General features: G+C 39.5%; 1 protein-coding gene across 4 annotated transcripts in view; it reads right to left on the reverse strand.

Moving 5' to 3' along the window:
• Positions 1-15831, reverse strand: part of CEP112 (centrosomal protein 112) — a 267970-nt gene that overhangs the window by 125781 nt on the left and 126358 nt on the right. The gene's annotated exons all lie outside the window — the stretch shown is intronic.

The following is a 15831-nucleotide window of genomic DNA, read 5'->3' on the forward strand; positions in this document are numbered from 1 at the left end:
TTATAAATTAAAAACAAATTCATCTACACAGTTCAAATAAAAAGTATTTTTACTGTATAATTATACCCTACAACATACTACAATATATACCTTTTAAAATATCTTATCAATTAGTTATTTCAAATTAAGTTAAGTACTATCATTTCATATGGGATAATATTTTGCTGCATTTTAAAATAAAAAATTATATCTTTATGGTATTTTTATGGGGTTAAAACTTTTAAAGTTTGTACCCATATGCCACGGGAAAGATGGGCAGTTGATGCAAGTAGAAGAGACTCATAAGGGATGCAAGTCAAGTCCCATAAAAGTCCAGGAGGAAACCAGGTCTTCAGAGTCTTAGGGCAGCACGTTCTATTTTTAACTTGCTGCATCTAAGCTGCAAACAGAACTTTCTTGACTCCTAATTCCCATATTCTATCCAATAGAAAGTATTTTTTTAAAACCCCTTAAATGACTGAGAGGTATTTATATGTTGTTGTCTTTTTATTGATTATTTTTTAAGAGAGAGAGAGGAAAGGAGAGGGAGAGAGAGAAACGACTGGCTGCCTCCTGCATACCCGTAACTGGGGATCGAGCCCACAACCTGGGCATATGCCCCAGTCAGGACTGGGAACCAAACCTGCAACCTCTTGGTTCCTGGGTCGATGCTCAACTACTGAGCCACACCAGCCAGGTAACATAGATATTCAGAACCAAGGGCAGCAGATTTACCTTGTAGCAGTTCAGAATTTTCTCTGAGGTATACAATATGCTTGTTTGGTATATTTAAAGTACATTTGTGTTTTCAGACTCTTGTTTACAGTTATTAAACTCAGGAATTAAAACATTCATAAGCTCCCCTTGTGGCACAGAAAATAGCTCCTCCACATGTAAAGATGAGAAAAGGACTTACATTTCCCCCAAATCCCAAAAGGATCACTTAACTCTGGAAGGAATTCTACACACAAAATTAAATGTGATATCGCTGATCACAATAACACTACTAAACTGAATGATGAAAGAGAGGACACTGCTTAACATATAGGTAAGATGAGAAAAACTTTAATTTGGTTTAAAATTTTAGAACAATGAATGTTCAACTTTGAAACATGCTATACAGGACTTAAATCAAGAAAGAAAAAATAGTTTTACATGCAAAAAAAAGGGAGTACTCCAGGTTGAGTATTAAAAAAAGAAATAGGGTAAAAGTACAGAAGAAAAACACTCATTAATTTGTATGCCTATCTAGAGAAGAAAAGATGCAGAACATGTAATAAGTCACATGAACTGGCAAACATTAGGGCTGCATGTGTTTTGTGTGAGTAATGACAATACTGCTAAAAATTCATAACTGATGTTGAAATTTCTAGTTTTATTCTAGAACAACCCAAATCATGTAATTGAAAGTAGTTCCTGAGGAAAGTGAGTAAAATCCCATAGCATTTTGCATTTACATTAGGTTCCAATTAAAAGGAAAAAAGATTCATAGCACAATGAGCTATTTTGGAAATTGGCAAATAAGTGTCTACTACACTTAAAAGAACTATGTGTAAGCATTTATTTTAGAAATGAAACTAATTAACAGAAGCACAGAATGTAAATATATATAAATTTTCTAGACACAAATGGATGGAAAAGTGGAAATATTCCACTTGAGAATAATGACACTAAAACAGACTAGCTTCCAAATAGTACCTTATAAATTCCATCTTGAGATTACCAAATATAAGTATTAAAAAGCCAACACAGACATATTATCCACAGTTCACTGTGGTGCGACATCGGGGCTAATGAATAGGAGCCTGCACATTGGGAGGATGCTATTTGCAGCATCCAGGAACATTTAAAGATATTTTCTTGACAGAGTGTTTCCAGGAGTGACAGGTAACCTATTTGGCCTTGGAAGAAGAATAAAATTCAGGCTGAATTCTTCTTCACTAGAAACCTTCTGTAAAGAATGACATTCAGGTAATTGGAAAGAAGATTTTCAACACTTTTTCCATTACTATGTTTCCCGTTTCCCCAAAAAAGAAGCAAAAATTTGACCTAGGTTTTCCACCAGTTCTTATTAGGCATTCTCTGCAAACATTCTGTACACACTAGGGTCAAAATAGCCCACATGTTATACTGGCACCATTCAGAAAACACCAAGTACTGTGCTAACAACCAGATGCCTTTACGAAGCAAAGTATTCAGAAGTTTTGGCTGCTTAATTAAATACGGGAAAATCCAGAATGCTCTCAAGCACACGTGGCTGACTCTTTAACAATGTGTCAATGGAAGGTGAAGCTGGTTCAGTGACCGCTTGAGTCAGGATGGACATGGTGCGTCTCTCTTATCGTTACTTCTAACAGCACTTCATGCAATTAATTCTTTAAATATATGCAGAAACGAATACAAGATGGTCACATGATATGTTTTAAGTCAGTGCCATGTAAATACCAGAGTCACATTTGTAATTTAAGTGTGCATTAAAAACATACAATAAGTCAGTCTTATCTAAAGAAATAAACCTGAAATGTTATTTTTTCAACCTTTTTTTTTTTTAAAGCACCAGATTTCAAGTGATAATATCTAGTTTACTAAACTTTTCACTAAGTGCATAAAGTAGTTCTTAGTGGATCTACTTCTAGGAATTCTGGAACAAGCTCAAGTATCCAGACTAAAGGAAATGCACACTGAAGCCAGGAGGCATGGGCATGGACATCTCCAGCATGGCAGCAGGGCCCTCCCAGGCAACTGGACCCGAAAGGACAGCTTCCCCGTCCGGGTGGGCCTCTCTAGGGTATCCTGGGGGTCAGAAAGCCCTGTATTATGTTTAGGGTAGAGAGTCAGCTGAGAGAGGGAGTCACCTCACTCTCAATCCACCCTACTTGTAAAAACAGCTTGGAAGACTTTGGCACCAACACAGTGGTGCCAAAGTCTTCCAGGCTGTTTTGCCCATAGGAATGTGCAACAATAACTTAATTTATTATAATAATTGGTATTTTTGTACATGATCTGTTACTTGCGGCTTTTACTTCTCTAGTCATAAAATAAATTCACCTAATAAAAAGGATATTTTGTGGGCAAAGTCAGGGCAAATAACTAGAAAAAAAATGCACTTACTAATTCCATGGTGATGCTATTTATCTCTGCTTATAAATATAAAGTATATAATTGTTAATTTTTAATAATTTAGTCTTTTCATATTAAAATTACTTTTAATTATATGACTCTTTTCATAGAGGTATTTTTAGCTGAGGCTCTGTATGAGCTAAAACAGGATATATTCAAGTGTATATTCAAAAGGCATAGATAGTTCTAGAATAACTGGCATAGACATTAAAAACCTGATTCATAGCAATGCTATCCTGCAGAAACAGAGGTTTAAAATTAATTTATAGATGAATTTAGACAAGTACTTTAAGGATCATTTTACTAAATATAATGTCAAATTCTTTTCAATATTATATTCTGGTAAGACTAGACAGCTATGAAATCTAAATTATGCATCTTGGATAATCAAGCACTTAACTACAGGCACATGGATTCTAATTATAAAACTTTTAAAACAAACAAATGAGAAAAAAAAGCCACCTGTATGAAGATCATAGATACCAAAATCCAGAGAAAAATGCTATAAATAAATTTAGAGATTAACAAAAAGATTCAATGTGTTTCAAATAGCTTAACATTGTTGATAAAAACACAAATTGATTTTTTCCCATTAAACACTAATAAAGATCAAATATATTTGAAGATTGACAATTTTGTTAACAAAAATAGTGGACACAACGTAATGCAGAGCCCTTCTAAAACTATTCTGCAATTAAAAGACTGTCCATGTACCTGCCTAAAACATCCGCTGGCCAGTTTTCACCAAGTTGCCAATGCCTGTTAAACTACCGGGAGCCGGGTAGTCGTCTGATGCATTTACTTTGTGTGCTGAACAGTTCATGAGACAGATGGTTTACGAGATGATTTCCCTTTTTATTAACCTAAAAGGTTCAGAAACTCCTTTCATCCTCTCTTCCATTTCACCTCAAGCACAAGTGTGCACTCGCCCAGACACTCTCTGGACCATTTCCTGCTAAGCAGGGCACCTCCGACAGGTTCTTGCCACACGAGATCTTGCCTCCAAAACAGGCGCAGGGCATGAACATGGGTCACTGCCCCACTAAATCTTTTGTTACCCTCAATCTCTGATATCTTTTGCTTCATAATCTGGGGTTTGGATTCCTGACTCTATGCATGTTCCAAAATTAAGTTTACTAACTTGACTTTATGTAATTACATCCTTTATATATTTTGTTTTAACTACTTGGACTCACAAAGTCCTTTTCCTGGCCTCTTAATCTGACTTCATTATCCTATAACTGACCGGCTTGAATTTCTGACCCTCCTAATAATTTTAAAGGTCCTTTTAATGCCTAGCTACCTAGGTTTCTGGTCTCCTCCCTCTGCCTTGTCCTAGGATACTAAGAATATTAAACTTATTCTCAGGCTATTTACAGAGAAACCAAATCAGCAAACCCTAAGAGACTATATGAATGAAAAGAAATACCTGCAAAGTATTGAAACAGAAAGGCAAGTTGCTATGGATACAGAACTCTATGACCTTAGTTTTATTCTATGCAATTCCAAAGTAAAGTAGGCAATAAGGAGGCAGAAACTTAACTAAGAATGTGATGAAAGAAATAAAAAAGTACATATTACTTTTATTAGCAAAAAATTACATAAGGTAGGGGAGGGTGGTGGTAAGCGGGAGAGATCAACCAAAGGACTTGTATGCATGCAAATAACCCTAACCAATGGACACAGACACCAGGGGGGTGAGGGCATGAATGGGGGAGATGGGGGGTAATAAGGAAATAAGAACACATATGTAACACTTTAATCAATAAAGAAATTTAAAAAATTATATAAGGGTGTTTTCTTTTAAAATTTGTTCAGTAAGAGATACCTTGAATGTGTGTATATACCATATAATTTCAAAAGTTATAAGGAAAGATTTTCCCCCTAGGTCTGTATGATTATAATTTAATGTATATAATAAAGTGAATGCTGTTAATTGTTATGCGTAATACAAATATCTCTTAAATAATCTGCTGAATTTCAGTCCTACGATTGAGAAAACCATTGTGTGTGTGTGTGTGTGTGTGTGTGTGTGTGTGTGTGTGTTTGTGTGTGTGTTCCACAGGCTTCACAATTTTACAAGCAGCTTCACAGACTTACTTGAAATGCTTATAATAAAAATGTAGTAATTACCATCAAAAATAACAAAATGCATCTCTAAGAGATTTTATAATAAGGCAGCGATTTTCAAGCTTTTGCATCTCAGGGCACACATAAACTAATTACTAAAATTCTACTATACTTGAAAAATCTATTAGATTTTTAAAAATCTATTAAACCTATCTGACAAAGAAAAAAGGTATAATTTTGATTCATTCACATCGGATGGCTGTTGTTGTGTTGGCTGTTGTCATTTTTTACCTTGACAATCTAAGGGAAAAGAGGTCAGTACAAACAGTCAGGCATTGCAGGGTTTACGTCTTGCGGCACACTGGCTGAAAATCACTGGGTTAAGGGATAGTTTCAGTGTAGAAACCTCACAAATAGCAAAGAACGGGCTCCCAGCCTCTACCTTTCCTCATCTGCTCTGTTAGACAGCCTTGTGCTTTCACTGAAGCTTTCTACTCTGCAACTCATAGAAACTTGACACATAAAGTTTGAGACCCAAGACTGGGGCACTTTCTTAAATTTTTAATTAAAATCTTAGTGACCATTATTTATTTTACAAAGGTTTCTAGTTGGATCAATGAAATCTATTCAACTAACATGTCAATGCTAAGTAGATCTAGTTACTTTAAATGACATCAGTGGAGAAAGCACATGTTAGAGTCTTCCTCATGGAGTGATTCCCCATACATTGGTGAATTGCCTATGTGAAATGTCATTTCAATAAAGATTGATTTTGTTTCTCACTCAAGTTTTATTGCTTCATGCAATTGACTTCAACAAGATGTTCAGGATTTACTAAGAAAGTCCTGCCTCACTCAGACTTCTATTTATTTCTAACACAATTTCAGCTTTTCATTCAGTTTCTGTTTCTCAGAGAACTCTCCTAAGTTCTCCTCCACATAGGTTTCTATCCTCCACTCACTCTGACACTGACTGCTGTACCTTGGGCACTGTCTGATGTACTTTCCACACTGATGAAATGATGCCTGTACTCTGTGATTCATTTTGGCAACAGAAAAACCATGACACTTTTTTTAATGCGGGTGTGACCATCACTGTGGGGCATAGATAAGGCTTCCCTATGTTGTTCTGAGTTATTCATCCCAGTAATTACTCCAGTCAATACTTATCCTTGTCTTCCTGACCCCAAAAAGTATACCCCTTTGTTGTTTCAATGACGGAAATACCTTACTGAGCATTCTTCTAAGAACATAGTAAATGATGTTTATAGATATGTTACAGGATGCCCAATCACTGAACTCTAAAGTAACAGAAAAGTCTTCTGAATGTCTCCAAATTTCTCTGAGAAAGTACATTTTGAATTTACAAGTAGGAAAATTTTCCAATCCATTTAGAAATCTACCTCTATTTGTTTTCTGAGAACACCTCAGAAAACAAATATTAGAGTAGATGAAAATAGAAAAAGTTGACAAAAATTTTCTCTAAGACATTTTCTCTGCATTGACAAAAATTTTCTCTAAGACATTTTCTCAAGTGTTTCTTTAAATATTTTATATACACAAACAAATCAAATGGCATAAAAGTGCTCTTAATGTATGCAATGGAAAACTACTTAGCCAAAAGAATGAATGAAATACTGCCATCTGTGACCACATGGATGGATCGAGAGTATCATGCTAAGCTAAATAAGTCAGACAGGAAAAGATAAGAGTCCTATGATTTCACTCATATGTGGAATATATCATAGGAAGCAATAAATGAAAACAACAACAACAAAAAACAAACAAACAACAACAACAAAAAACAGACTCACAGACAGACACAAAAGAAGGGTGGCTACCAAAGAGGGAAGATGAAGAGGGTAAAAGGGGTTAACTTTACAGTGACAGGTTGAGACTAAACTTTGGGTGCTGAGCACACAATGAAATATACAGATGGTGTGTTACAGAATTGTATGCTTGAAACCTATATAATGTTATTTTTAAAATATATATTTTATTTATTTATTTATTTTTACAGAGAGGAAGAGGAAGGGATAAAGAGTTAGAAACATCAATGAGAGATAAACATTGATCAGCTGCCTCCTATACACTCCCTACTGGGGATGTGCCCACCACCAATGCACATGCCCTTGTCCGGAATCGAACCTGGGACCCTCCAGTCTGCAGGCCAACGCTCTATCCACTGAGCCAAACTGGTTTCGGCTCTTTGGAAGGTTTTGAGATCTTTCTTATTCTTTCTGTTCTGAGACTTAACAATAATGTGTGCAGATGTAGATCTTGCTCATTCATTAGCCATTTCCATCTGAAGCCTCAGATCCTTCAGCCCTGTGAATGTCACTACTATTGTTACCCTGATAATAACCCCCCACTCTATTTTCTACTGCTTGGACACCAGTTAACTATGAAGCATCTTGGCTTAATTCTTTATGTCTCACCTTCTAAAAATATATTTCATCCGCATGTTTTTGTCTCTGTTTTTTGTTCTCAACTATGAGAGATTTTCTTGACATTAGTTTTGGCAAACTTTTGAAATAAGTTTGCAGCGCTCTTTTAGTCCTTTTATAGTTACACTTTCACAGCAGCTTGTGGTTTTCTTAGTGTAATAGCATACTTGGCACGTCAGTTTTGCTTTCCTTAATTTACCTCTTGCTCCCTGAAGTCCATGTTTACTCTGGAGTCATCTGCTTGTGCAGTCTTTCTCTTGCCTGCCTCTGAGGCCCATCTCAAATGTCAAATGATTCAGGGCTGTCTGTCCATACCCAAGATCTGGAAAGTAAAGCCCAGATCGGAAGCTCTGTGTGTATAGGGGCTGGAGTTTGTATGTTAAGGGGGTCACTGTGCTTGAGGACGAGCAAGGGGAGATGAAGATGCTGTGATGTAATCCCTAAAATGCTGTAAAGCAGAAGGCATTGCTCCAGACGTCATTTTCCACTCTCGCTTCCTTGTGCTCTTCCCAGACAGTTCATTCACTTCTCTCAACCTGGGACAAAACGCCCAACTGCTGGCCATTCTGGGCTCAGGGTAGAAACAGGTTTCCTATTCTGTATGCTCAGTGCGTCCTGCAATTAACCTCAGGTCCCCCTTCTGCTTCCCTTCCTTCCTGACATCCCTGAGTCCGGGGCCTCTGCCGGGTTTTATGAGGGAGACAGGCTCTTTCCTAGGCTGTAATCTTCTTCCTGTGTAGCTCGATGCTGCTACCTCAGCACTGTTTCAAAAACCTAAGTCCTGTCTGCAGCTGGCCACCCTTGTATTCTCTTTATTGTGGTCATTTTATGACTTTGCTTATCATCTTAAGAGGGCCTTCTGAGGGACAGGAAATAAACTCACGTGGTCTGATTATTCCAATTATTTGGGACTTCTATGGGTATGTTTCCAATAAATACGATTCAAATCTCTGGAAGTTGTTTTAATGCAGTCAAGGCAGAGAAGGGAAGGCTCTATTGTGTAAAGAAATATGCATTGATATTTCTGTTCCCCTTTCACTATTTCCATTCAATTCTAGGTGCTTCTTCAGATATCCTGGGCCCCATCTGTTGGACCTACAGCTTGCAGACCAGCTGAGGTATGCAACTCACTCTACTCCACTTAAAGTGGGCTGCGGCGTGACTTCCATTTTCCACCCTGAGCTTACTCCAAAGCCAGGGGAGGCCACTCAGCCCAAGTGTGGTGCTGCCAGCAAGTTGTAGGAGCAGGCAGGAGACGCAGGCGGCAGCCAGAAAGAGCAAGAAATGCAGGACTGGTGGCACCATCAACCAAAAGAGGCTAGAATTCCTCAGATAAATGCTCTAGACCACATTCTTTGATGGGATGGGTCCGTGGTGTGTTTCCAAACACCATCCAGGGCCCTCAATGAAGTGGAGTTCCCCTGGAGCTCAGTAGCTTGATGAATATAGTGCCCTTTATTGACTTTTCCCTGCCCTCTTTCATCTCCCCATCCCCTCACTCCAGATTCCTGGATTCCCTTCTACAATAAAGTATTATAATCTAATTCTTGTGTCAGGCCCTGTTTGAAGAATAACCCAAACCACAACAATACCATGCACAATTAAGCTCCTGATATTGTGTTCTGTAACACAAAATTGCAAAGGAAGTGGCCAGCTGAATTTCTATTAATATGTCTAATTATCCTTCATTCAGGTCTATTTCAATGGCCATTAGTTAAAAAAAATAATATGCATAAAATTATTTGATGTGATATGTAATAATTTGTCCTTTTTAAAAAATATATTTTATTGATTTTTAACAGAGAGGAAGGGAGAGAGATAGAGAGCTAGAAACGTTGATGAGAGAAAAACATCGGCCAGCTGCCTCCTGCACACTCCGCACCGGAGATGTGCCCGCAACCAAGGTATTATACATGCCCTTGACCGGAATCGAACCTGGGACCTTTCAGTCCACAGACTGACGCTCTACCACTGAGCCAAACCAGCTTTGGCAATTTGTCCTTTGATTGTTACATTTTCACAGTAACCTGTGAATTAGCAGAGTTTTAGCCAAAATTCATTCCTTGAATGCAGTATTTTAGTCATCATATGCACAAATATTTTTACATCTTTAAGTGAATAGTATGATGTGCTAAGATCTCTGCTTTTGGCAACTTTTATCAATTTAGTAAACTGCTAAGAAGTGACCTTGAGTAAAATGAAATTATAGATGTGCAAAATGAAGCCAGCCTTAGAAACAAAGAGAATGGGGAAAACAAACGAACAAAGAGATGGGAGCAGGCATGTTTGAGGGACATGCCCCAATGGAGAAGAGTGTTCAGTAGGTCTGGCGGGTAGAAAGGAGACAGAACTCTACTGAGATGTGAGGGGAAACAGGTGGTGGAGGACAGAGTAATAGAAAGGCATCGTAGAGTGGGGAGCCCGTCCATCAGGACCCTGTCCAGGCTCTGGGCTCATGTGCTGCAAAGACGGACAAGACCCTGTGAGAGCTGACATTACAAATAAGCTCCTGAAGGTCTGTGGACAGGGGACTTGGGCCCCATCCCAACTTGCAGATTGCAGGCAATCCAGGGAAAAACCAGAAGGCTGTTCCCTTAAAAACAAAAAACAAAAACACAGGGAAATTATGGCTTCCAATATGAAGTCTGCAACCCCAAAATAAAGCCCTCCTCATTCCAGCTACTAAAGGGCCTGGATTCTAACACCTCTTTTTGTCTAAATGTCACTCCTTACCCCAGAACTCACTCTGTGCATTCCCACTTAGGGAGAGACATATTAGGAGATGGGTGGGGAAAAACTCTACTACACAACAGATCAGCCATCTTGCAATCCTTTCGGTGGCAGGTGGAATAATGGCCCCCTCTACCCAAATCTGTCCACATCCTGATCTGTAGAACCTGTGAGTACATTCCTCTATATTAGGGGTGTCGAACTCAATCAGAGAAGGGGCCAAAATCTAAAATCCAGCCTAAATCGCGGGCCAAATGGTTTACTGAACAGTCATAAACTGTCATTGTGATGGAAACGCAGCGGAGTGCAGTGATGACAGCGCGGTGCGGGCCACATTGCAAGGCCTGACAGGACGGATTTGGCCCGCGGGCCTTGCGTTTGACACAAGTGCTCTACATGATAAAAGGGGCTTTGCATATGTGATCAAGGATCCTGAGATCCAAGACTGTCCTGCAGTTTGCATGTGGCCCAATGTAATCACAAGGCCTTTTAATAGGGAGGGAAAAGGGGCAGAGTTGAAGTGAAGGCAGCACATGTAATGGAAGCACCAAGAGGAAAGGCGATTCGGGGGTACAGATAGCCCCTGGAAGCTGGAAAAGACGAGGAAACACAGTCTTCCCTGGACAATTTGATTTTAGTTTTGTAGGAGTAATTTCAGTTATTTCACCTTTAGAACTGTAAGATAATATATTTCTATTGTGTTAAGTCACAGAGTTTGTGGTAACTCGTTACAACAGCAATGGGAAACTAATACACCGTTCACCTTTTGTGAATATGACTTGAAAGCAAGAATCATCAAGCATATAAGAAGAATAAATATAAAGCCAATCCTATATAATAAAAGTTTAATATGCAAAGCGACTGAACAGTGAATGACTGGTTGGTGGGGGGCAGGGCCAGTGAATGGGCAGCACCATGCCAGCCAAAGCAGGTGCCAACGGGAGGGGATGGTGATCAGGGAGCAGTGGTGACTGGCAGTGGCAGAAGGGTGATCAGGGTGGGGTGGTGGCGCGGGCTGGCCCCTCACTGGCCAACGCCACCCCAGATCGGCCCACCGGTCTCCTCCCGCAGAGGAGCGGGCCTAAGCCATCACTCAGACATTCTTGAGGGCTCCCAGATTGTGAGAGGGGGCAGGCCAGGCTGAGAGACTTCCCCCCTCCCCTGAGTGCATGCATTTTATGCCTCAGGCCTCTAGTATAAAGATAAACAGAAAGACCAATTCCACAAAAAAGAGATAATTCAGAGCCTGGTACTAAAAACATTCTAATTCATAAACTTGGAAAGAAGAAAAATTATTGCATCTATAAAATTAAAACAAGATGCTCTAAGAAATAAATAGGAAAAAGTACAAAAAGATCTCAGGGTTCAAAAATATGTTCTTGAGCATAAAGGGAAGAAAATCTACAGAAACACCAGGTGAAAAGACAAAATGAAGGAAAATTTGTGAAAGAGTGAGTCAAAAGGCTTTCTGAGGTCATTGATTTAGAATTAGAACAAGCTTGATAGAAGCAATTAGCCACCTTGTAATTATCAGGTGGAAGGAGTGCTGAGGGCAGGGCTGTCTCCTACCTCTGACCACACTATGAGACATGTGACCACTGTCAATTTCAGTTAACTTTTCTTATTCAAGGAATCAAGTATCCTGGATGTTCCCCCTCAGAGTTTTTACCTAATAAACAAACAATATTTATTAATTCCACACTCTTGATCTCAGATAAAAAGGTTTACAATTATGGTGAAAACAGTAAGTCCAAGGCCCTCTGCAGCATAGAGTAATGTTGCTTTATTACAACTGATGGATTTCCCCCTTTGTGTTATTTTTACAAGCACAGATGCAGCCAAGTTCACACATTAACTTCAGAGGCAATGCAGAAAAAAGGCTCTGTGTGTACATATGCGCACATGTGCAAGTATGTACATTTTCCCGTGGGCCATCAGACATAGCTTCAAACAATCATCTTATTATTTTATCCCTTAAATGTTAATTTATTGCCTGGAAGTTCTTGAAGATGATCTCAGACTATGTTCCCTTTGCCAACTATCCTTAATTATAACATCATACCCATTGGACACGGATAAAAAGAACAAGCAATGGCTCTGGGTACCGCATACATCATGACACAGTTACCACATTTGTCCTCTTAGTGGGAACACTTCAGTGGCATGAAAATAGGATTTCTACACATTGAGTTCGGTTCATGAACCAAAGCACCTAAAAAGTTTCTCAATGATCAGCAACAGAAGACATCACAATTAAAGGCATTCTCTATACAGACCTCCCTTTTGGAGATTTTAATATAAATTATGGAGAGGGACTTTAGACAATGTAGAAATATGGTTCTAACAACACAGAATCAGTAGCAAAAGTCACTCTTGGCTGGTTATGGAGGTTTTCAGCAAAGAACTAAAAACAGAGACATTTGCTTATTATGTCCCTGCTTCCTTTCATGGCTGTCTCTGCAGGGAGAAACTAAATGGACGTGAAATATTTGTTTAGTTACTGAAAAACATTAGTGAAACAATAATATCCTCAGCCACTTATCTAATTACTTAACTTTTTGGCTCAAGATAATATTTATCATTCAATAGTACACTGAGAAAAGACAATGTTCAAGTCTGCTTTCATACCAGGTAAGTGATTTTTTCCCAGATCAATAATCGAATGAGGTAAAATATTTTAATGCAACATAAGTAATTGCTTTAAACGTGTTGTTTCCCCTTTTGAAAAAGTGGCTTCAGCTATCTGATTGCACGCCATTACCCTGCAATGCATCTGAACACAGTAACACTGCACGAAGAATATGTAACAAAAGAGAGGATGCATTTTCAAATCCTTCTTGTCAAGTTTTAAGAGATACCAATCAACCAGACACCTCCCTAATAGTCGTGAGATTGCTGTCTTAATTAGCTGGTGATATTATGACTGAGGATCTCTGATGATAAAGCTGTTTTTCCTTATATTGAACCAGCTTGACCCAGACCAGCCTGTCCCGCAGTGACATGTATACTGAATACAAATCAGACAGCGCAGCTTTAAATCTGTGTTGCAGCTCTCATTTCCAATTCGAGGACTGCACTATAATCATAAGCTCCTGGTGGATGAAAGGAAGTCAGCTCTCTGAATATTAGCTAATGCCACATTTGCAAGTCCTGAAGAGATCTGTGCTGTTAAAAAAAATAGATCATTTCGCGTGAACCTATATATATGAATTGCTTTGTACTGCTCAACTGATAGAAGCAATGCCTGTGCTGGGATTAAACCCTTTTCATCATAAAACCTCATCTGGTTCGGAGTCCAAGTCCATCAAACCTTTTTCCTTTAAAGTCCCGCCTTTGATTCTACATCAATTTATTCAAACCGCAGCTGGGTGGCTGAAAACGAAAGGACAGCATCATTTAAACCAACCATGTTCCCAACTTGAAAGAAGGGCTATAATTAAAAAAATGGGCATAAAAGAATGGAAATGGGATAATATTTTTTAATGGTAGTTCAAAGGCCAACAGATGTCAGAGCCTTTGAAGATGTCAGTACACTGAGCAAGAAGTTGCCATAAAAGAGCTTGCCTGAGAGGTGAAGCAGCTTTTTAATGGCTGAGAAAACCCTTGCAGACACATCCTTGTGTTTTTAATTTGTCAGAGTTTCTGCAGTATTTTCTGATTAATGGCACATGATTATAACTGCATAGCAGACATATTTTTATACTTGGTTAAATGAATAGTTTATTCCACATTCTTTTAGAACTAGATAAGCATAGGGACACTTTCCTAGGAAGTCCGAAACTGTTCTGATTGCCTCACATATTTATGCTAATTCTGTGGGCCTGCCCACATTCAGAGTTACTGTATGTTGCCAGCTTTTGTTCTTTAATAGCCTGATTGCTAGCAACATTGTGATTCACATGTAGTCGTTAGAATGTGACTCACTGCAGTTCCATTCTTCTCATGTACACGGAGCAATATGTGCCTGAATAATTAATTTGTGCACCAACTCATGTCAAACCAACTGAATGTAGAAAAACATTCCTGAGCTCAATCTAAACAGCCATGGGCTGCCGCCGGGGTCAGAGGAGACAGAGCTGCTCAGGGGGAACAGCGGCCATGACTACAGGTTGACAAGTGCGCTTGCTTGGAAAGGGAGATCTGGGGTGCCGCATGGACAAGGCTGGGGACCCGGGGACGCTCCGCTAGGATCTGAGGGGACCCAGAGGACCCCCAGACTGTTTGCCCTTCTAAGTAATTGTGACATGTCAATTTGATTTGTTCTGTGAAACCACCCTCACAAATATTCATGAATGTTAACCGCAAGTCACTAGTGAATAGTAGCGAAAAAGAAAGAAAGAAAGAAAGAAAGAAAGAAAGAAAGAAAGAAAGAAAGAAAGAGAAAAAGAAAAAAAAAAAGAAAGAAAGAAAAAGAAAGAGAAAGAGAAAGAAAGGGAAAAAAGGCTTCCCCACCAGTTTGCCTGTCATTTATATCACGACAAGGTGCAGGGGAGAGAAAGGTCACAGGCTTTGAAGTCAGACAGCCTTGGAGTCAAATCTTAGTGCTTTCACATAAGAGCTGTGCAGCTTTCATCTGCCTTTTCTTTGTGAAAACTGAGATGATACCCACCTCTTCCCAGAAATCAGAAAAAAGAGTCTAGCACATAACGCTGGGCTCAAGTCCCTTTCTCAAAATAAATAGACATGCACACAAATAAAACTAGTTCATTCCCTGTTGAAAATGTTTATATTGCTCTAGATAACAAAATCACATTTTAAAGAAAATGACTGTTCTTATGGAAGTGGAGTTGAAGTATTTCAAATTTCCCATCGTCCCAGGTCCAATAGCTCATGGCTGCCCTCTGCCTTAGGTTGCAATCGGCCTGGCCATGACTAAGCAGGCGCCTGTGTGCTTCTGAGAGCTAGAGCTTAGCCAGTCCTTCAAGGCACCGAGGGAGGCAGCTTGGCAGAGGGGGCCTGAGGCAGGAGAGGGAATTACAGTCTCAAGCAACAAACCTGGGAAGTAGACAGGAGGGTGAGCAGCACCCTCCAACCCAGAGAGCAGACCTCACAGGTGAGTGGCCTACACAAGCCTACCTACAATCCTCTCTCCTTCCCGCAAGTTTTCTCTGGGGACAGGGGCATCTTGGGGTTTATTTTCCTAAGGGAGGGGCTGTTTCCTCTAAGTGACTACAGTTTGGGCATGACTACCAACACGCAACTTCAAAGGTGAAGGTTGCCTTAAACATTCCCTGCCTCCTTGTCTGCACTTCCTAAATCTTTTCCTTGTCTCCTCCCCCACCTCCAGATGTCCAAGCCTTCTGACTACCACTCCCCTCTGGCATCCCGCCAGGAAGTTATCTTCCCACAGTATTCCTCATCCTTCTCCTTTACACACTTCCCTCCATCAAAACTCCCATTTCTTCAGTGGAATGGAGTTCAGCTTGATGACAGCGATTTAATTAGAATTAACTTCACAATGTGAGGCAAGGACAGGCATTCTCCTC

Source organism: Pipistrellus kuhlii, unplaced genomic scaffold, assembly GCF_014108245.1.
Source record: "Pipistrellus kuhlii isolate mPipKuh1 unplaced genomic scaffold, mPipKuh1.p scaffold_m20_p_22, whole genome shotgun sequence".
Classification (NCBI taxonomy): Eukaryota; Metazoa; Chordata; class Mammalia; order Chiroptera; family Vespertilionidae; genus Pipistrellus; species Pipistrellus kuhlii.